This window comes from Megalobrama amblycephala, linkage group LG23 (genome assembly GCF_018812025.1).
Source record: "Megalobrama amblycephala isolate DHTTF-2021 linkage group LG23, ASM1881202v1, whole genome shotgun sequence".
In the NCBI taxonomy this organism is placed as follows: domain Eukaryota; kingdom Metazoa; phylum Chordata; class Actinopteri; order Cypriniformes; family Xenocyprididae; genus Megalobrama; species Megalobrama amblycephala.
This window is the reverse complement of record NC_063066.1, coordinates 1,438,407-1,462,067: the sequence shown is the minus strand read 5'-3', so window position 1 is coordinate 1,462,067 and position 23,661 is coordinate 1,438,407. Positions and strand designations below refer to the sequence as shown.

The 23,661-nt window shown below is 39.4% G+C and overlaps 1 protein-coding gene and 2 long non-coding RNA genes across 3 annotated transcripts in view; 2 read left to right on the top strand and 1 right to left on the bottom strand.

Moving 5' to 3' along the window:
• LOC125259490 (ribonuclease inhibitor-like) overlaps nucleotides 1-23,661 on the top strand; it is a 148,662-nt gene that overhangs the window by 87,406 nt on the left and 37,595 nt on the right. The window lies entirely within an intron of this gene.
• Nucleotides 5,060-6,858, top strand: LOC125259098. The gene is made up of 2 exons (XR_007182723.1): nucleotides 5,060-5,247; nucleotides 6,340-6,858. It is a non-coding gene; the product is annotated as an uncharacterized LOC125259098 (long non-coding RNA).
• Nucleotides 16,501-17,461, bottom strand: LOC125259096. Its single transcript, XR_007182721.1, has 4 exons — nucleotides 17,297-17,461; nucleotides 17,105-17,133; nucleotides 16,704-16,776; nucleotides 16,501-16,610 (listed from the first exon to the last, which is right to left on the bottom strand). It is a non-coding gene; the product is annotated as an uncharacterized LOC125259096 (long non-coding RNA).

Below are 23,661 nucleotides of genomic sequence, written 5' to 3'. Positions count from 1 at the left end.
ATATTAGTATTCCACACTGTTAACTTATTCAATAACAAAACAGGCACTGTTACGGGTACCGTTGCTGAAACCAGATCAGACAATCTGGATGCTACCTCTGTCCAAAACTGTGCAACAGGTGGACACTCCCACATCATGTGTAAGAAAGTACCTGGAACCTTGAGAGCACATAGAGTACAAGTCGGGTCGGGTAATCTCTTCATTAAATGGAGCTTGCGAGGGGTTAAATATGTTCTATGTACAAAGTTGAAATGAATCTGTTGGTGGTCAGGATTACGAGAAGCCTCCTTTATATTTACCCAAACCTCCTCCCAAGTAAAATCTGGATCAAGGTTTGAGCAATCACGTCTCCACAGTGTATCCAAGGGCAGTTTGGCATAAGAGGTCTCCAAAATAAAATTATATAATATAGACACCAAACCTCTATTATTTCCTTGAGCATTGATCAGATTATGCAATGGGTGTACACGTAAAGGTTGTTGCCAAGGTACACCATATGCTTTGAGGGCCGATCTAAGCTGTAGATAAAAGAAAAATGAGGATGCTGGCAAATTGAATGAGTTTGCAATATCTTGAAAAGAGCACAAACCAGAATCATTATAAATGTCTTTCAAGTGACGAATACCACTCCTACTCCAATGCGAAGGAGGAATGGGTCTGCCACCAATTGTCAGACCTTTATTATTGAATATAGGAGACTGTGTATGCCACCTACATGAGATCTTGCATCTAGATTCAACCAACCTCCAAGTTTGAATAAGATGAGAAACTATGGGACCAAAGCGCAGCTGACGTTGCTTATGTGATACATTAGAAAAAAGAACATCTTCCAAATTCCATGGATGCACAATATGTTCTTCAATATTACGCCAAGAGACAAGAATATTAGGGTTAAACCATATAAGCAGAGGACGGAGCACAAAAGACCAAAAATAAATCTTACAATTAGGAACTGCTAATCCCCCATCAATCCTCTTCCTCTGTAAAGTAGCCAACTTCAAACACGGTCTTTTCCTATTCCAGATGAATTGAGAGATATTACTATGGATTTTATTCCAGAAGTTTACAGGGGGGGAGAGGGGTATCATAGAACTAAAAAAATTAAGTCGAGGTAAAATGTTCATTTTTACAATAGAAATCCGTTCCTGCAGCGAATTGGGCAGATTAATCCATCTGTCCAGATCTCTCTTGATATCCTTGCCTACTTCTGAAAAATTGTGCATTACAGTATGGTTCAAAGAGGGAAAAATTTGTATTCCAAGATATTTAAAGTGCTGAACAACAGGAATATTAGGTGGATACTGCAACCTTTTAGCCGACTCATTTAAAGGTAAAAGGGCAGATTTAGACCAGTTAACCTTAAAACCAGATAAGTGGCCAAACTCTTCACAAATAGACAGCAGGTTAGAAATAGACTGTATTGGATTTTCCATGAAAACCAGCACATCATCAGCATATAGTGCTACATGATGCAAAGTATTGTGAATGGAAATAGGTTGTATCTCAGTGCACTGTCGAATCATCTGGGCCAGAGGTTCAAGGGAAAGAGCAAAAAGAGATGGACTTAAAGGACACCCCTGTCGTGAAGACCTAGTGATAGAAAATGGTGAGGAAATCAATTGCCCAGTTAGTACTAATGCTGTGGGATTAGAGTAAAGGACTTTTAATCATATGTATAAAACCTTTACCGAAACCCATTTTTTCCAAAACAGACCACAAGAATGACCATTCCATTCTGTCAAAGGCCTTCATCGCATCAAGGGACAACACTACTGAAGGAGCCTTAGCACCCAATGCTGCATCAATTATATGCAGGAGACGCCTGACATTATCCACTGCCAGTCTAGATTTAATAAAACCTGTCTGATCACAGTGGACTAACAAGGGCATGTGATCCTGAATGCGCCGAGCAAGAACCTTTGCATAAATTTTTAAATCAGAATTTAGCAGACTTAATGGCCTGTAGTTTGCACATTCGGTTGGATCTTTATCTTTTTTTAACAGTACAGATATTAGGGCAGTATTAACATCTCTAGAGAAGCTACCTTTTTCAACTGAAGCTGATATCATGTCTAGAAGTAAGGGACCCAATTCATTACAGAATGTAACATAAAACTCAGGAGGTATCCCATCTAAACCAGGTGATTTGTTCCTTTGCAAGGCAAGGACTGCCACTTTCAATTCTTCTAAAGAAATGTGGTTGTCAAGTAGAATGGAAACATTTGTTGCCAATCGTGGTAACTGTAATTTTTTAAGAAAATCATTGCATCTATTTTGTTCCGGCTGAAGCTCCGATTTATACAAATTAGAATAAAAGATATGAAACGTCTCATTAATTTGTTTGGGTTCAGTTGTGATGATGCCATTTGAGGATTTAATGGAGGATATATCAGCAAAGTGCTCATTTGACCTGATTTTCATTGCCAACAGATGACTAGGTCTGGACCCGTGGAAATAGTATCGTTGTCTGGTTCTATGGATTAAAAACTCTGACTGTCGCTTCAGAATATCATTTATTTCTTTCTTAACAAGGTCACGTTCTACTGCTATTTGTGAAGAGTAATTGCTTTGTAAGGTTGAATCTAGTCTAACAAAGTCTGCTTCAAGAGCTTGCAATTTGGCAGATCTGGCTTTGCTTAAATTAGAAGAAAAAAGTATAGCATTGCTCCGTATAAACCCTTTTATCGCCTCCCATAATATCCTGGGGTCCTCAACTGATCCTACATTAAACTTCAAAAAGTCGTCTAATTGACATAGGAATTGTGACTTATAGTTATCATTCACGAATAGGGAAGTATTGAAACGCCATCTAGTGGCTCGCTTGGATAAACCACCTAAAGTGGCGCAGCACCATATTCCTTTGTGGTCTGAGAGGGCTATAGGCAATAACACAGCATGATCAACTTTCTGAAAAAGTAAAGGAGACGAGAACAAAAAATCAATCCTTGAAAACGTTTTATGTCTAGCTGAGAAGAAAGTATACTCTTTTGATGAGGGATTGAGAGACCGCCATATATCTACAAGCCCCAGACTCCTAGCCCACGAATGTAAGGCATCAGTAGCTAATTCCTGCTCTCTGGAAGCAGTTGAACTTGACCGATCAAGTTTAGCGTCCAATACTGCGTTCATGTCTGCTCCTACTATAAATGAAAAATCAGTCAAATCTAACATCTTCTGTGTTAATGTATCATAAAAGCCGTTATCAAATGTATTTGGTGCATAGATAGATATAAGAGCAACTTTTTTTCCATACAATTCAACTTTCGCAATAACAATTCTGCCTGCATCATCCGCCCATAAATCCAACACCTTAACTTTGAGATTGCGTCTGCAAACAATGGCTACCCCTTTGGATTTTGTACTTGCCGTAGAGGAAGCAATAGTATGATAATATCTATTAGCAATACGACCAGAATCTTTACTTAACAAATGAGTTTCTTGTAAAAGCGCAAGATTAATTTTCTTTTGCCGGAGCAAAGTTAAAACACTGCTCCGTTTATGCGGTATATTCAGCCCATCGCAATTCCATACCAGAATAGACAATTCACCCATGATCGTCGTGTACAGTTCTCATAGCAGCCCCTGACAGTCTAGATATAGGCCTAACCATTCTCGCCTCGCCGAATATTACAGAGCACCGTGAGCTTTCCCCAAAGTATAATATACAAAAAAACATTAACAGCACAAATAAGAGAAGAAAATAGAACAATACAAAATAAAAGGGGTAACTAAAAAATACAAACAGATCGTATTGATCCGTGACCATATATGGGTATGGGGCAGCAAAGATAATTCAACCCAGAATCGTAAGATCTTAAATAACCATTGAAATCAAAATATAATATCCGACGTTAGTGGAGAAAAAAATAAATAAATCATAAAATAAATAAAAAAATAAAATAAATAAAAAATAAAAATAAAAATTACTAACAAAACTGAACAGGTAACGCTCAAGTTTTAGTCATCCTGGTAGCACGAATATATGCAATGAATACATATAAAAACAAACACATAGCCTAATAAACTAATCAAGTCCAAAGGTAACCTACACAGTATAATGTAGGTCCTCGCAGTGAGAAAAAAAAAAAAAAAAAAAAAACAACTACAGCTAAATAATAATGATTAGGTAGAGTCAAAAATTAGTTGTTGCTCCACAACTTGCGTTTGCGAGTCGTCTTCCGAAAATAAGTCGCAGCTTATAAGCTTGTATATAAGAAATAAGCTTGAATGTTATAATTCAGATAAACAAATTAACATTGTAAGTGCATAACGGCACAATGTTCTCTTCAAAGCAGCTTGTCGAACTGCGAAAATAAGTATTCAAACAACCAATCTAAGCCTGCAAATGTGTAAAGAAGGCCCAGTACAAATCCTGAGCAGAGTCCAGTTTGACGAACCGCTTACGCGACCGAGTCAGCATCATTGGAACCTTCAATTTCCACGGGAACTCCATCGTCTGCACTCGAAAGGGGAAGCACCACAGGTAGTGTATGGATAAAATCCTCAGCATCTTTACCCACATAGCAAACAGACTTGGCCCAAATGTGGCCTCATAATGGCACTGCTGGCGTGTTGCCGGCACTGGCATGCATCATGTCAGCCAACCGTGGGCCATGTGTGGCAATGATGGCACTGCATGCATGACGGCAGACAACATTTGGGCCGATTGTGGATGTGAGGTGTGTGGCCCAGATCAGTGTAACGATTATGTGCCATACTCTGTGTACTGGACAATTGTAAGTATTTAGGCCTGCTATATTCAAGGCAAGATTTACCCCCCCCCCCCCCCCCTCCTCTCTCCTCTCTCTGAAACAGATGTAATGATTTTAATAATTAATAATATTAATTGACTTATATATATGTCATTTAAAAAAATGTCCAGATTTAAAAATGCTACAAACAAAATATGATAACAAAAAAATATATTTTCCTAACAAGATAGTTATTTTATATATATATGTATATATATATATATATATATATATATACACACACACACACACACACACATATATATATATATATATATATATATATATATATATATATATTTCCCCTACATAACAGTTTATTTAAAAATATATGTAAAGTTATAGTTACAACTGGGCGGTCAACTATTGTTTATTTTGGCGCGATCTCCACGGTAACAGCAGCTTTTCTGGTTGGTGGATGAGGTTCACGTGATGCGTCGGTTGAAATTTCTCCCACTGAAGGGTGAAGACGTCTGTCGGACAACCGCTGTTCTAGGTAAGTGAAGTTATGTTGTGTACGACCTAACATTAGATGTTATGTTATGTTAGATGTTTTGAATCAATATTTGGCCGTTTGGAAAGAATTGAACTTAAAAAAAATTTACAAAAAAGCCGCCAAATGCGGTTAAAACTCGCAGATTATTTTGGTTATTATGATTAATGAATTCCATCACTCGTAACAGCTATCTTTAAAAATAGAATAACAACCCATTTTTGGCGCTTTTTGAAATACATGAAACTCGGATGCCACTTAGTTCTTTATTGATGTGAATTTTGCCTATAAGGTAGCTGATTCACTGCCCCTTGAACTTGAGAACCCAGATATGAGGATTGACGCGACCGGGGTGAGATAGACCGGCCTGCGGGATGTCCGAGGCGCGGTGCTTCCTGTCCAGTGTGCGGAACAATGTAGCCCACTGTTGTTAAAAAATCACAGCAAAATCAGCAACAGTAAATGACTTTTTTAACTGAAAGTGATTCAAAGGTTGTACAATCAGATTTAATTATATCTAAATCTAATCTCTGACTTTGATAATCAGGATAGGTCTATGTCTGATATTTTTGTTTTAGCTAGTAGACATTCTTAAAACAATAAGAAAGCAATTTGTTATTTCGTAAGCATTTTGCATCAGTCATAGAATCAAATCTGGAATAATCATTGTGTCACATAAACAAAGACATGTTTTTGGTATTTGTAGGAGGTCATTGTTAGTTTACATTAACCTATGCAATAAGTAACTGTTTAAGACAGACCAGTACATTTTGAAATTAAATGCACTTTTTTTGAGGTGGAAATAAGATGTTATGCTTTGAATGCGTTACATTATCAGTACTTCAACAGTGCATTGGTTACTCTGTTTACACCACAGTTTCCATATCTCAACATTTTTAAGGTTTTTGTTTGCTAAAATGGTCTTATTTGTCATAATACTGTTGTCAAACTCTGACAAGCCAGTTAGTCATTCAATAGTGCCATATTATTGGCAATCATTTCCTGTAAAAAACACCAAAGCAACCTTATTTTTCATTTGTTGATGAATGTTTGTATATGTATTTATTAATTTTGTATTATTATTTTGTCTTTTAGCTGCTGTGAGGAAAAAATTGTCTGACACCACCCCAGACAGCAACATAGTGTGGCCCAGATCCGGCTCACATCTGGTACATGTGGTTTACACGCGGACCAGATGTGGGCCGGATCTGGCCCGACACTATGTTGCTGTCAGGGACAAGACTAATAGTCTGCTGGAATAAGGAGAGAGCACTTGTGGAGAAATGAGGGGCTGCAGAGCTGTACTTCACTTCCTGAGGACAGTCCTAAATAGGATCACGTTCTCCCTCACACATACAAACATTCTGATGTGTAAATTTGTTTTAAGTATTTTTTTTTTAAATTTGCTCTATATTTGTTGAGAGTAAAATTACATTATAATATCTTTACATTTCAGTGCTAGATTCATTCATATATTCATGAGGTGGTAATAAGATATGCTTTGATTGTACTAAATAAAATAGCCTTCACACAGTTACACAATTCTGAATGTGGTTATTATTATTATTATTATTGGCTTGTGCAATATTGTTAAATAAACTAATTTTGAGAATTGAATTTTCTTGTGACTCATTTGTTCACATGGTTTGGGTAAGATTAGGCTGGGTTATGGCTCATTTTTGGGGTTTCTGGTTAAAGGGTGGTGGTGATATGGTTAACATATGGCTGAGAATTGGTACCAATAATAAAACCTGTATTGGCCCACTTCAGGGCCAGTTAAGGGTGATTAACTGGCTGAGATTCGGGCCGGTTATGGCCCATGTGTGACCCCTGTCTTTAATCCAGTTCTGGGCCACTTCAGGGCCGTCATTCTTTGCGGTACTTGGGCCGAGGGAAACGTGATTGTGTGGCCCGGAGCTGGGCCAGAAAACATTTGCTATGTGGGTAGGAGACTCGAACGACTCTACTCGGCCACCAACTTTAATCTTCAAAATAGCGGGATAGAGCAGGAAGAACTCCACGCCCTTGGCTCGGGCGTTATCCATTGCCTGGGAAAAGGCTAGGCGGCGTTTAAGAGTGTAGCTGCTATAATCTGGCAAAAATCTCACTTTCCGACCTTCGACAGTAAGAGGGGTTTTCCTGGCAGCTCGGAAAATCGCTTGGCATGTGGTAAAACGAAGGACGTTGAAAATCAATGTGCGGGTATTTCCTCGGTTCTTGTTATCAGTGTACACTCGATGAGCACGCATTATTTCACCCTGTAGACTGCCAAGGGAGGGAAACCACTTAGGGAGTGATTTCGTCAGGTACTGGACTGCACTTGACCCTTCCAGACCCTCTCTCAAGCCCGTGATTCGAACGTTACACCGTCGACTTCTGTCCTCCATGTCCGCCAGCTTAAGTTGCATCTGGTGTAGCGTCGCATCTTGAGTGGCTAACAGCTTCGAGTTATCTTTAACATCGGATCGTATTTTCCCCATCTCCTTGTTTATAGTTCCGATGCTCTCAGACAAAGTCATTAAATGGGTCTGGATAGCACCCAATTTTCCTTCTGTATCTTTTCCCATCTGCTGAAGTTGGTCAAAACGAGATTCAAGATAGTCACGCTGTTTCTCCAACACTGATTCAGCAATGGCTTCCATGTCAGACCGATTAACTTTGTTTTTCGAGGTATTAGACACGGATTTTTTGCTCGATTCCGCCATTCTGCTTCAACTGAAGTTATTATAAACAAACTTAACAAAAAATAAATTGTTTTAACAGAGAATTACTGAACAAATTAACAATTCTGGGTGAGGAAAATCAAACTATGCCGCCATCTTATCCAGCTGATCACGTGACTCTCCAAATATAAAAAATCTTAACATTGACAAAGCATGTAACACTAAGGCTACTCATTTTCTTAAATACACGCGGTGAAATTAAAATATATAAAATGATATGAAAACAATGTGTATAATAATTTGAAAGAAATCTTTTAATAGGTTATGACATTTGTTTGTGATGTTATGTGTATTTATTGTGCATTATCCACTTATTATATGCTGGGGCGGTCAGTTGAGCTACAAGTTTGCAGCATATCTCAATTCTCAAACAATGCGTTCTGTGTCCTTGCGTCCTTCTGAGTTCGTTCTTTCAAGATCGCTGGCAAGACCGGACTCCACAAGAACGCAAGTCCGCAACTCTGCATTCTTGGAATTGAAAACGACCCGAGAGGCGTTTCAAAGATGGCCACCAAGTGAAATGACTGTCTTAAAGGGACTTATTACTTTGCAGTACAAGAAGAATCCAGGGATAATGCAGAATTGCAGTTATTACACCATTGATGGGCATTATCTTAAATTTGTGACTTTCTCTGATTTTACAAATCTTGGTAACATTTAGGATAATGTACGCACACAATTTACATAAAGTGTTCTATATATTTAAAAAAAAAAAAAAAATTTATCAGAGCAAGTGGTTTAATCTTACATATTATCTCTAAAGCCCCAAAGTTATTTCTCTGTACTTTGTTGGTGGTTAACATGCATGACACAGACAGCAGCAAGCCTGCTGTAAGTTAAGATCGAATGCGTGGATCCCCTATAATGATACACATCAGTTTTCTTCTTCACGTTACCTAAGCCATATGCACTGTGTGTACAAGGACATTTTGACATAAATCTGCATGTACGTGTCTATCCAGGCAAAAATAGATGCTAGTGAAAGCAATTCATCTTTAACGTGTGCGCACAGAATAGCGTGTAAACTGACAGGACCTAAACGTGCAACTCCGGTTTTTAACTATGCTATCCTTGCGTTATGACTTGTGGATGCGCACATCGCAACATATCTAAAGTGATATATTGTGCTGCCTACTACACATCGAACATCAGAGTTACTGTGCTCTGTAGGCTACTCCGCACCCGCCTGGTCATAAGCAGTTCTTTTTTGCTCATTGTGCCCCTTCTGTGCAGGGCACTCCCGAATACCTCTTTTCTCTTTACTAAGGTATTGAACAGCGATGCTCATGGTGTTATACTTTTGCAAAGGTTTGCTAGCTTCAGCCAGGTTCAGCATTGTCAAGTAAAGCGCTTCCTTTTTGCAAGGCCATCGTACAACAAGGTTTCTCAATCTTTATCTGCCCCATGCATTAAGTATTCTTGTACTTATGTCATGCCAAACTGGTTAATTTCTTTGGGGGTTCTCTTAGCAGGTTCTGACAGTTAGACGAGTTCTCTCTGCTTAGTTCTATCTAGCCGTGAGCGGGAGTCACGCCTAAGCATATTGAATGAGTCTTTCCTATAGGAAATATATTTACCTTTTCATTATTTACTTAAAATTACTCAAATGCTCATTCACTCATAGTAATCAAATTACATTGATTATTGGTTGCTAGTTACTAGCGGTGGTGTCCTTGTTTTCTACTTTATCTTCAGCTTCGGTCTTCACAAATGCGTACCCTTTTATATCATTGGCTCATCGTGACCTTTAATCAGTATTCATTATGGGCCTTTCGTGGCCTTTACTTATAACAGCCTAATCATGGTTTCGCGTAACATAGCATATTGTTGCTTTGCTTGGAATGGCCCCATGACTTTTGCGTTACATAGATATATCACACTGTCACACTAAATTGCCTATTATTGCCTTTGACTCTTAGCATTATAGGTATATCGTGTTATCAGGCTTACTGTTGACATCTCATAAAATCGCCTATCATTGCTTTACATTATATGGCCTCTCATTGCATTCACATTTGATGGCCATCATAACTTTTAGCTACATGGAATATTGTTGCTATAACATTAAAGGTTTAGTATAATAGCCATCATGACAGGTCATCACCATCAGGCATATCGTTGCCAATCGGGCATATCGTTGCCATCGGGCATATCGTTGCCATCGGGCATATCGTTGCATCGGGCATATCGTTGCATCGGGCATATCATTGCCATCGGCCATCGGGCATATCGTTGCCATTGGGCATACCGTTGTCATCACATCAAATGGCTTATTACCTCACATTAAATGGTTTTCATTTTTGCATCAAATGGCATATCGTGGTTCTACACAAAGGCCTGTCTTAGCTCTTCATATAATTAAAACCTGTCATGGCCACCAGGTAAGTCTGTTTTATGTAACTTCAAGGTCTTCTCAAATTGGCCTATATTGACTTTTCAAGGTACAGGACCTTTGAGGTCTTTCCACGTAAATCAGATTAACATAGCCTCACTCCATATCTTTATCAGTCAATGTTATTCATTATGTATGCCATTTATTTGTCAATTTAATACTAGTACATTACTAATGCAAACTACTGGTGGTGGTGTTTTCATACGATTTAATATCACTCGTTATGATTTCCCTATACTCACACGGGGTCAAGCGAACGCTAACTCTATAGACCATGGTCCCCATATGCAGTCTTCTAGTATCGCAGACTAACTTGTCTTTCTGACCATAGCATCAAATCACTATTCACATCACTGATATTCTTTTGTTAATCTAGGATTACTATGTTTATAACAAGCATTAGGTAAGGTTACAGCTTATCATAAAATCCTATATTTAAATCTTCAGTGGTAAGTATTCTATCGAGACAAACTACCTGTAACAGCGTCAGTTTCTATTCCTACTATTTACATCTATATGGCTTGCTTTATTCGGCATATCAGGGTATCTCATTCATCCACTCTGTCTTCCCCTCACTATGGCCTATCATGGCATCATACATGATCTACATGACATGTTTATACACTGGCCTATCAGCCTACTTGGCTTTCATGCTCGACCTAATGTGACAATGTTACGGGCTATGCGGCATTCTTGACATCCTTAAAGCTATGACAGAACAAAAAGCTATTACATAATGATCTTTCTGTTAATGATTAAACATTCATTAACATCTGTGCATTCATTATCTCTTTCTCTTTGGTAATATTTAGGAACGCATTCAAAGAATCCTCCAACTGGTGCGTATTTCATTCACATTCCCAGTTCTTTTGGGGTAGGCTCCGCCCCTGCCTTCATCTTCAGGCAGGATCTGCAAACGTCTGCTACCCTCCGGATTGTACTATGGACGGGGCCTACGCCAAAGAACTTTATCATTTATCTTTGATATTTACATTCATACTGTTGAATAAATTGTATTCAAACGTTTCTTTGCTTCCCGAGTCTTTCTGGTAGAACTAAGATTTACTAGAGCTTCAGAGTCCTGCAAACGAGCACCGGAAAGACAAGCACTTCCCAAACGAAGACCATCCATGCAGGGAGAATATTCAGAAGGAACCACATCCACAGAAATTACAGCAGCAGGAGTAGACACTGGAGAATTGGCAGAATCTTTAGAGTTAGGACAAGAGACATACAGTTTAAGCATGTTTATGTGGCATATACAAGTCTTTCTCTTTCTTTCAGGAGTTTGCACTACATAGTCAGTATCACTTAACCTCTCTTCAATCACATATGGCCCTGTAAACTTTGCTTGGAGAGCTGAGCCAGACAAAGGTATCAAAACAAGAACTTGATCACCAACCTTGAATGAGCGTTGAACAGACTTTTTGTCATATCTGCCTTTCATACGGGACTGGGAGGTTGCTAGGGACTGTTGTGCTAACTGCCACTGAATGTAAACATTCACGAAATTAACTCACATGCACTGTAAAACCCAATAAGTTCAGAATACTCAAAACATTTGAGGAAACTTATTACCTCAAAACATTTAAGTAAACTAACTCATTTTTTTAAAGTTGGTAGAACTTAAAATTTTTGTGACAAGTGGGGCGGGGCTGAGAGCCGTGGAAGCAGATCAAGGCCAGTGTGGTGCACAGGTGTCTCTCACTAACAATCCTGTCACCAGCATCTCTTTCCCAACTCATCATAATGTTAATTTACATAAACATCACATTCAGATCTTGGTTAAATGTTATAATAGCATGTGTTATTTGCTATGTAACTATCAGAGAGACATTATCAGAGAGTCATTACATACTTGCATATATGTAATCAAACAACATATTGTCACGGTGCACACAAGAACAAGATGGTAAGATCCAAGTGCAGCGATGTTTATTATGGGAAACTCCAAGCATGTAATCCAGAACACAGGCAAAGGTAAAGCTCCACAAAAACAGTCCAATACAAAAAAGCCAGAGAAACAAAGTGCACGTAACAAAATACAACAAACCACAACCAAGGACAGACACAACTGAGTATAAGTAGACAGACACTAATGATGAAACACAAAACAGCTGAGTGCAATGAGTGGAATAATGAGTCCAGGGGTGAGTATGGGAATTGTAGTCCAAGGGGTGAAAACAAGAGTCCAAGATGGAGTGCCCTCTAGTGGCTGATAGGGCACTCTCACTGGTGATCATGACATTACCCCCCCTCAAAGGAGCGGCTACCAGACGCTCCACCAGACAAAACAAAAACACCAAAACTCAGGAGGGAGGTGGACAGGAGGAGGATCAGGGGGAGGGATGGTGGGCCAGATCCAGGGTGCCCAACTGATAGCCAGGGCGGTGCTGGAGGAACTGACCAGGCTGGTTCCAGTGGTTCTGGAGTCCTGGCTGAGTGCCAGGGTGGCGCTGGAGGAACTGACCAGGCTGGTTCCAGAGGGTCTGGAATCCTGGCTGATTGCCAGGGTGGCGCTGGAGGAACTGACCAGGCTGGTTCCAGCGGGTCTGGAATCCTGGCTGATTGCCAGGGTGGTGGCGGAGGAACTGACCAGGCTGGTTCCAACGGTTCAGACGGCCTGGGCAGTGGCGGCAGGGCAGAAAGCCTGGGCGGCGGCGGCAGGGCAGAAGGCTTGGATGATGGCGGCAGGGCAGAAGGCTTGGACGGCGGCAGGGCAGTAGGCTTGGACGGCGGCGGCAGGGCAGTAGGCTTGGACGGCTGCGACAGGGCTGGCCAAGGGTGCTTCGTGGCCGTATCAGGGAGAACGAGCAGCTCGGTGACGGCCTCCGTGGCCGTATCAGGGAGAGCGGCCAGCTCGGTGACGGCCTCCGTGGCCGTATCAGGGAGAGCGGACAGCTCGGTGACGGCCTCCGTGGCCGTATCAGGGAGAGCGGACAGCTCGGTGACGGCCTCCGTGGCCATATCAGGGAGAGCGGACAGCTCGGTGACGGCCTCCGTGGCCGTATCAGGGAGAGCGGCCAGCTCGGTGACGGCCTCCGTGGCCGTATCAAGGGGAGCGGACAGCTCGGTGACGGTCTCCGTGGCCGTATCAGGGAGAGCGGAGGACTCAGGGAGGGCAGCGGGCTCAGACTGGAACTGCTCTGGGACGGCAACGTGTTCAGACTGGAGCTGCTCAGGGACGGCAACGTGCTCAGACTGGAGCTGCTCTGGGACGGCCGCGTGCTCAGGCTGGGGCTGCTCTGGGACGGCAGCGTGCTCAGGCTGGGGCTGCTCTGGGACGGCAGCGTGCTCAGGCTGGGGCTGCTCTGGGACGGCAGCGTGCTCAGGCTGGGGCTGCTCTGGGACGGCAGCGTGCTCAGGCTGAGGCTGTTCTGAGAGCATCCTCCAGGCACGCAAGACCGCCAAAACATAGAACGTGAGGACAGCCCTCTTGGCCATCACCGGACTGATAGGGAGAGCATGCCGTACTGGAGCGGACTCACTGGCTGGAGCGGACTCACTGGCTGGAGCAGGCTCTGAAGTGGACTCACTAACTGAAGCAGGCTCTGGAGTGGACTCACTAACTGAAGCGGGCTCTGGAGTGGATTCACTGACTGGAGCGGGCTCTGGAGTGGACTCACTGACTGGAGCTGGCTCTGGAGTGGATTCACTGACTGGAGCGAGCTCTGGAGAGGCCTCCGGGTCTTGGGGGATGGAAGCCTTCCTCCCCCTCTTCCTCCTTTTAGATGTGGGAAGCAGAGACTCAGTGCCAACCTCCTCTGAGGCCTCTGAAGCGGATTCACGGGCTGGGACGCACTCATGGACTGGAGCAGGCCTTGGAAAGGACACACGGGCTGGAGCGGGTGCTGGAGGTAGTCGAAGCGGCCCATTCCCACGCAGATGCAGGTAATTGGAGAAATTCCAAAAGTTTAACCCCCTTACCAGCTCCATCTCCCACTGCGGCAGGGGTTTATCCAGACAGTTATTAATTGTGTCCTTGAGGACTGTATCAGAGAGACCATACCCCTCCGCCCGTGACCAGAACTTCTGGACAAATGCCCGCACTCCCATTCTCCTCTGGCGGAGAGTTGCCAAAAGGGCCTGAGCCTCCTCAGCCCCCACTGATGACCGGAGTCTCCTGCTGCTGGATCTCTGCATGGTGGTTTGTTCTGTCACGGTGCACACAAGAACAAGATGGTAAGATCCAAGTGCAGCGATGTTTATTATGGGAAACTCCAAGCATGTAATCCAGAACACAGGCAAAGGTAAAGCTCCACAAAAACAGTCCAATACAAAAAAGCCAGAGAAACAAAGTGCACGTAACAAAATACAACAAACCACAACCAAGGACAGACACAACTGAGTATAAGTAGACAGACACTAATGATGAAACACAAAACAGCTGAGTGCAATGAGTGGAATAATGAGTCCAGGGGTGAGTATGGGAATTGTAGTCCAATGGGTGAAAACAAGAGTCCAAGATGGAGTGCCCTCTAGTGGCTGATAGGGCACTCTCACTGGTGATCATGACACATATGTGGTCTTAACTGTTTTGCAGCTCATCCTCAACCTAACCACAGGCTCTACTCTTCACCACAGTGAAGACTAGAAACTAACATAACAGAACCCCCCTGAATCCCAACATAACACAACATTAAACATTAACTTATATCTCCATATGTTAATCTTGTGCAAAAACACACAAAATAACACTTAATTTCAACAGTTATTTATATGGTCTGATGCAAAGCATGCTGGGAATTAGAAATCTGCTGCAGCTCAACTCAATCATACACTCTTAGCCCGGATTTTATATTTACTTAAAAATATAATTACAATATACTTAAAATATTTAAGTTTGGTTGCATTACTTATAAAATATAAGTATATTCTACTAATTTGTGGGTGTATTTGAATGTGTTAATAAATGTAAGTTAAATGCACTTAACTTATGAAGTTTTTCTCCTGACCACGCCTCCTACACACTGGTTTGCAGCAGGTAATGATGGCATTTTGTCGTGGTGTGTGTGAATTCAAGGAGCTGTTGATGAGCAGTTGGAACATTTGTTTTGGCTGTTCTACAGACATTTTTTCCAAACATTTACCTTTTTATAGTTTTTCACCAAAGGAGAAAATCACAATTTTTAAGTTACCATCATCGAGGTCAGGGTTTGTTTTAGTTGAGCTCTTGACCCTTGACTTTTTAATATTAGATTTTGTTTGGGCAGTTTTAACTGCATTAAAACCAACCAGACAAGCGAAGTTAAAAGATGATCAGGTGGTGCTGATTATGTTTTCACATAATCATTATTTGATCTGAATCACTGAACTCATTTAGAGCCTAATCTCTGAGTTAGATTTACATTATTGATTACAGCAGCACTGTGATTCTACAGCGGAAGATCAAAAAAAAAAAAAAAAAAAAAAAAAATATATATATATATATATATATATATATATATATATATATATATATATATATATATATATATATATATATATATATATATTAGGCACACACAGACATCAAGAATCAGCGTATGAATCTCAACAACGGTGACAAGCAACATATTCTGATAAACAGATCAACTCTGAACATTAGAAAACAAGCTACTAAAAAATCACAGAAAAACAGCAAAATTTAAATAGTGAGAATAAAGAAAATTACTACGACAATTCAGCTCATAATTTATTCATGCAGCAATGCATGATGGGAGGCATGGATGAATTTTGATTGGTGGCAAGTTAACTTGCTTAGTACATTGAACTTAAATATACTAGGTGTAATAACTACACTGTTAGCCCGGATAAGTTGAATTTACTTAAAAAATTTGAGGAAACTGGTTGCCCTAAAAAAATTAAGTAATGATTAAAAATTCAAGTTCATTTAACTTAAAATGTTTTGTAATATTAATTACTTTGTAGTTATTACACATAGTATAGTAAAACTATATGGTTTGTTCACACTCCTGAGTTCACAATAGTGGCAGTATTCCATTTTAGGTGCCAGCTCACATTTTCCTAGGTTAAGCATTACCTGCTGAATAAAATATAAAGTATTTTTCATACAGTTAGGGTAGTCCAGTTGCAGGGCATAAATCAGTCAGAAAAAAGGACACAGAAGTCCTGAGGTTGGTCGGTTCATCCATCACCAAACGTCCTTCCAAGACGATCTTCACTCATGATGGGTTTAGCTGAGCACTTTATAGATCAACACAGACAATTCTCACTGAAGTTTGCCTGTATGAGTCCTTGTCAGCTGCAACCTAGTAGAGGAAGACAAAGATCGACAAAGACATTATCATATAATAATGCATCAGATAATGGTATTGTCAAATACTCCATGCATCAATACATACCTGGTTTACTGTAGAAAGAGCTGGCCATTGAAGTACCATCAGGCTGATGTCAGGCTCGTCGTTGACAACTTTTCTGTTAGGAGCAAACATTAAAGTTAAAGTCTTGATTATGGCACCTGATTTTATGGTTTACATGTAATTGTGCACTGTGCAGTATGCAGATTAATAAAATAATCAGCCAAAGAACAGGTCTCAGTAATCCCACATGACACACAGCTGATATGGAGTTTTTGGTGAAGGCTGTATAAGTGTACATATTGTGCATAACGTGCGATATAAATGTACATGTATATGTTCCAGATGTAAACAAGAAAATTGTTCTGTTCTTGTATAACTTAATTGTTTGAGCCTATAATGTTTAAATAGCTGAGCTTTTTCACAGTTATAAGGGCAATACTTACACTTCTAATCCAAAGCATCTCTTCTTGACCTGCAACACAAAACAAGATAGTCTGTTGTTAAGAAAGCTATGAACCTAGATAAAACAGTATATCCATCTGTTTTTGTTTTCAACTCGTTTATTAACTTTAACTTAATCTTTCAATCAATAGCCGTGTCGAAATAAAACACGGTCGTTAAATTATTGCACTCACCATTTTCGCGCTTCATCCTCCCTCCTCTGCTGGGAGCGTGGGTGCGGGCGCGGGCGCGGGCGCGGCCGCGGTGTTCGCCGACAGCCAGAGGTTCAAACTAAGTTTACACGCCCAACAACAGCTCCTCGTGTGAAAAAGAAACAAACGACGAAATAACACGCGTCGAACTCGCCGATCAGGGGTTCATGCACGGTGATCCACCGCACGCGAGAGAGAACACTAGCTAACCGGAGAAAACAGTTCCGTCGTTTAAACTTTAACAAACGATTTTCACTGCTCACAAACAGTCTCTCAGGGGGGGGAAACGATAAAAAGGCAAATGTTTGGAAACAAATGTCTGTAGAACTTGCCAAAACAAATGTTCCAACTTCTCATCATCAGCTCCTTGAATTCACACACACCACGACAAAATGGCGTCATTACCTGCTGTAAACCAATGTGTAAGAGGCGTGGTCAGGAGAAAAACTTAATAATTTAAGTGCATTTAACTTAAATTTATTAACACATTCAAATTACATCCACAATTTAGTAGAATATACTTATATTTTATAAGTAATGCAATCAAACTTAAATATTTTAAGTATATTGTAATTATATAGTTTAAGTAAATATAAAATCTGGGCTAAGAGTGTACAAAGTAATTCATATTACAAAACATTTTAAGTTAAATGAACTCAAATTATTAAGTTCACATTACTTAATCATTACTTAATTTTTTTAGGGCAACCAGTTTCCTCAAAGTTTTTAAGTAAATTCAACTTATCCGGGCTAACAGTGTATTAAGTTCAGCTTACTACAATGAAATTTTGAGTTCATGCAACTTTTTTCTTTTTACAAACTCATTTAATTTATTTAATTTCACTGTTCGGTTTTACAGTGTGATCTAGCACATTCTTAGAAGAGGTAACAGACTGATTTACAGAAAGTAATTGTTCCTGTAACACCTTTAATGGTCCATGCAGAGTATGGCCAAAAACTAATTCGGCTGGAGTGAATCCAAGTGATTCTTGAACCGTATTTCGAACAGCAAACAACAGAAGAGGAATTTCTTCATCCCGGACGAGCCCCCAATTTCATGTTACGCCCCGTCTAGGGGAAAGGGTGCAACATGAAAAACTCTGAGAAATGTAATGAAATTGAACAATGATAAATTTATTGACTTTAAAGTTGGGAGTTTTGGTTCAGGAGCTGACTGGGCAAAAATAACAAACAAAAGTTTCTTGTTTTAAAACCTTTTTCCTAAGCCCTAACCCAAAAGAAAAGAAAAGAAAATACAATATACAAACATTACACATACATAGATAAAGTGACAGGTCTAACTATTATTTTGCAGTTACACTCCAAGACTTAATTTACGTATGTTTATCACTGTCAATCGTATTCAATCGTGCAATCTAATGTCCACGACATGGTTTTAAAAGCTATTATTATGCCATTTTTTTTGGCATTCAAATGTCTTGAAGTGTACATAAATCAGAGAAGTCAGGTTTTCTTGCTAAGCATATGCCCCTCAATCTCTACATCTTCATGTTTTAACTTTTTAACTTGTTTTACCTCAACATTCATCATTAGTTCTTTTCATCATAATTTCTCCCTCTGAAGTATCCTGATATTAATCTCAGTCACTCATTGTCATGTCCAGGTCATGCTGAGCATCTGATGGTCTTCAGCGACACAAAGATACCAGAGCTGAGCTGTTTTCAGTGTCAGTTTATCTGCAGTAATGTCAGAGGAGCGAGGAAAGGACTCTCTCTCTAAGATGAGTCTCTCAGAGAAACAGAGGTAAGACTGCATCTGTTTTCACACAATCATTTTAAACACTACTGGAGTTTCAGGTTTGTCCTGTAAAGAACAGCCTGATCAACAAGGAGTGTTTTCTCTCACCATTGACATGTCTAATGCTGTACAAAACAATTCAGAACTTCCAATGAATGTTTCTAGATTGTCACAGGTTAAAAATGTCTTGAAACTGGTTTCATATTTAATTTACAGGAACATTTATCACAACTAAATATGTTTAATGTACCATATAGTCATGTACAAACCTGATTAAAGTGTATTTCATTACAGTTTAAAGGTGCACATTTGGTGGATAGTAAATGTAAATATGGAAATATGTAAATGTGGAAACTTTAATTAGAACAAGTCAAATATACATGTCAAACAGGGCTTTATAGACAATGTCACAGTTAATAACTAACTAACGTACAGAGCTTCTACATGACTGTAGATCAGGGGTCTCAAACTCAAATTGGTGGGGGGCCATTTCTGTGATTGACACCTCATAGGAGGGCCATATTAACATTCAAGCGCAAGAAAGCGCAACATTTCAGAAAATTTACTTTCCTTTGCATTATTTCTCATTTACTTTCATTAGGCCTACTAAAATGTTTTTATACCTATACTATAAATATTTTATATACCATACTAAATGTAAACAGCAGTGTCTCTCTCATTGTTACAGAGTGTAATATAATTATATAATACTATAACTATAATACTACTAATATAGCCTACTAAATAATACTAGGTAACACTTTACTTGAAGGGGTGTGCATAAGACTGACATGACACCTTCATAATGATGACATGACACATGTCATGAATATGAAGGAGGTTTTATGAATGTTTATGACAACTGTCATTAAGTGTCATTCGCTCAGTTATGTCATTTTTAATGCAAAGTTGACATTGTTTGAGATGTCCGAGTTATGACAACTTGACATAAACCAATACATCATAACCTGTCAGTGTCTTTGTCATGACAACTTGAAATTATTTAGCTTTATGGGTTAACATTACATTAAACTGTCATGTGGTTGGTTTTGACATTGGCTGTCATGAGGCCATTATAATAGTGTCATGAATATGTATCTTGAGCTCAAGTACAGTGGTACAAATTGAACTTGTCATTAAAATGTCTTTAAATGACAATACTCTGACAAATAATTTTATAACATCATCATGACTATTTTTCATTTCATGTTTTTTTTGTTTTTGTTTTTTGTTTTTTTAAGTTTCCTCCAACAGAAGGTCAGATAATAGACAATTTCAAATTTCTTAAAAAAGATGACACTGTTATAAAATAATGGTAACACTTTATTTTAGGGTCTTTTAACTAGTTGCTTATTACTATTAGCATTCATATGGCTAAAATATTGGCTATTTATTAGTACTTATAAAGCACATATTAATGCCTTATTCTGCATGACCTTATTCTACATTCTTAATCCTACCCAATACCTAAACCTAACAATTAACTATAATAAGCAGTAAATTAAGAGTTTATTGAGGGAAAAGTCATAGTTAATCGTTTATATATGTGTTCCCTATACTGAAGTGTTACCAAAATAATGTAATGTAATGTTAACCCATAAAGCTAAGTAGTTTTTTAAGTTTGATAATTAATCTGCTATGTCATGTTTATGACAGGTTATGATGTTTTGCTAATGTCAAGTTGTCATGACAAAGACACTGACAGGTTATGATGTGTTGGTTTATGTCAAGTTGTCGTAACAAAGACATCTCAAACAATGTCATCTTTGCATTAAAAATGACATAATTGAGCGAATGACACTTAATGACAGTTGTCATAAACATACATAAAAGCGCCTTCATATTCATGACATGTGTCATGTCAAGATTATGAAGGTGTCATGTCAGTCTTATGCACACCCCTTCAAGTAAAGTGTTACCTAATACTATTAATTGCAATAGTCTGGTGCAACTTCTCACATCCAACAAGGTGCATGGAATAAAAAAATGTTTAATTTAGGAACAAAACCAGCAAAACTTGTGGCGTGGAGGGGTCAGAAATAAACAAAAAACTGGAGCTATATATATCAACTTTATTTTGTCAAAAAATAAAAAACTCTAATTGTTACATACATTATTAGTTTTTAACATTTAGTGGAAATATTTTCCCTTACTTTATGTTAGCTTAAATAACATTAAAATCTTGCACTGAACAACACTGTACTGAACAAATACAATCCCTGAATACATTTGTACACTCTTCTGTTTCTTGACAGACACCTGGCAGCGCTTGCGCTCACACACCTGAGCCACATTTGTCCAAGATGCCGTTTGAACATCGGTAACGTTTAATGGTTGCATCGGACGCGTTTCGGTGGTTTTAAATCGACGATCGTGACTTAAAGTCGAGTGCTTTTACTGTGATTTAGGCAAGCGCGCTCATAATAGAAGCGACGCGGTTGAGAGCACGGCTCATGGTTGCATAGCAACGACAGACGCCACTGGAGCAAAAGCGCATTGGAAAGGAGAATGCGGCGCGGCCGCTTATATGACGCGATATGTGAATGCCCCATAGAACGGCGACTTTTTCTTTGCATATCAGTCAGGTAGCAACTAGGGAATAATAATAATTTAGCGGGCTGGATTATGTTTTATTTTTGAGATTAGTTGCGGGCCGGGTAGAGGGGGAGGGCGAGCCGTACATGGCCCGCGTGCCGGCAGTTTGAGACCACTGCCATAAGTGATAACAAAATAAAACAAAAGTTTCAGAATAACTCGCGGGCCGCACTAACACTAAACTTTGATGTCAGGTGGGGGGCCACAAAATATCATGCTGTAGATGTTTTGGGACTGTGAAGAAATCATTTTGACATCACACTTGATGGCCACTGGGAATTACTATGAACAATAAAAAAGAAATAGCTGGAAACATTGATCAGAAATCATGTTTGGAGTGGCTTTTTTAGACTATGAATTTGTTTGTTAAACTGGGCTTAATTAAACATGAAACCTGAAGTATCTCCTGTATTGTTTTATCGTTCTGCTCTTTGTGTCATCAGTGAAATATTAGACTCAGATGTGTCCAGCTCTGTGTCTGTAATGAATGACTGTTCAAAAGGTGAAGGTCCAAGATTCAGTGAGAGAAAACCATCATCTAACAAAAGATATTTCATGTGTTGTCTGTAATACCCATTTAATTTTGGTGTGCAATCAGCTACTGAAAGGCATTTCATGTGTTTTGTGTTACAGCATTGCATTAGCTTAGATAATTGTGATGGAAATTAAATAAAACAATAATTCAGATAACACAGTGTCTATTAGTCTGCTTTCCTCCTTATTGAACTCAGTTTGGAGCATCTTTACAGTAATACAATTACAAGGAGGCATAAATTCACCATGGAGAATAGATCCTACAACCCAAACATGAATTATGTCCTTCCATCCATCTTCAGTCATAGATGGACAAAAGTGTCTATACTGCATTTAATTATTATTTGCAACATTAAACCCTTTCAAATGAGACAGTATCTCCTGTAGTAAAGTGCTTTATCTTTCTGCTCTTTGTGTCATTAGTGTAAGATCAGAATCACATGTGTCCAGCTCTGTGTCTGTGAAGAGTGACTGTTCAAAAGGTGAAGGACCAAGATTCAGTGAGAGAAAACCATCAACTAACAAAAGGTATTTCATGTGTTTATTATTGTTGGACACACAAAGACTGTGTGAATAGACTGAATATTTTCAGCAAATATTTATTATGAAACTGTATCATTCAAATATCATTCCAATTTACAATCAGCAGTGCTATAAAAACCTAAAGGGAGCCTCAGCAAAAAGACTGAAATTATTTGATTTTAATTATAATTCTTTTTCTTGTAATACCCATTTATTTTAGTGTGCTGACATAACTGCTGCACAACATATTAAAATACCTATTGTTAATGCAGAATTCACTATATTTACTAAAATAGATCCTATACTTTAACAGAGTAAACTTTAAATAGCTCATGCTTTCTTTTTCACTGTTAAAGCTGGGGTAAGCCATTTTTCAAAAACGCTGTTGGACATTGTTGATATTTGAAATTAACCCAAACAAACACACCTTTTTTCATCGCCCCGCCTCCAGAACTCACCCTCCAATCCTAACCACCCTGCTGAGTCAGACTCAAACCCCGATCACTGCTGGCAGGAGAGGCGAGAGCACTAACAATGACACTAAGCACCTCATTCTCTAGCGGTCATCAGTGTGCAGTGGTTTACCTGCACAACTCTCACTATCTGACCTCTGTTACACAGAGTGAATGTCTGTTTATCACAGCTGATGTGCAACAAAATAATGCTTCATGAAAAATAAAGCGTAGATATTCTTTTGAGCTCTGTTGTATCTCTCTTTCTGCATCTTTCTGTTTTTCTTCAAATCTCCCTCTTGCTCGTTCTCTCTCCTCGACCGTCATACACACCCTAATGCTGATTGGTTACACGCTTATTGTTGGTGTCGGCCTGACTAACTTACAGTGTTTTTGTAAAAATGCAGTATTTTATTGGCTAACAGGTTTCAGTGTGAGACATTAGACTCAGATGTTTAGACTTACAGGAAACATGAGAATTTCCTT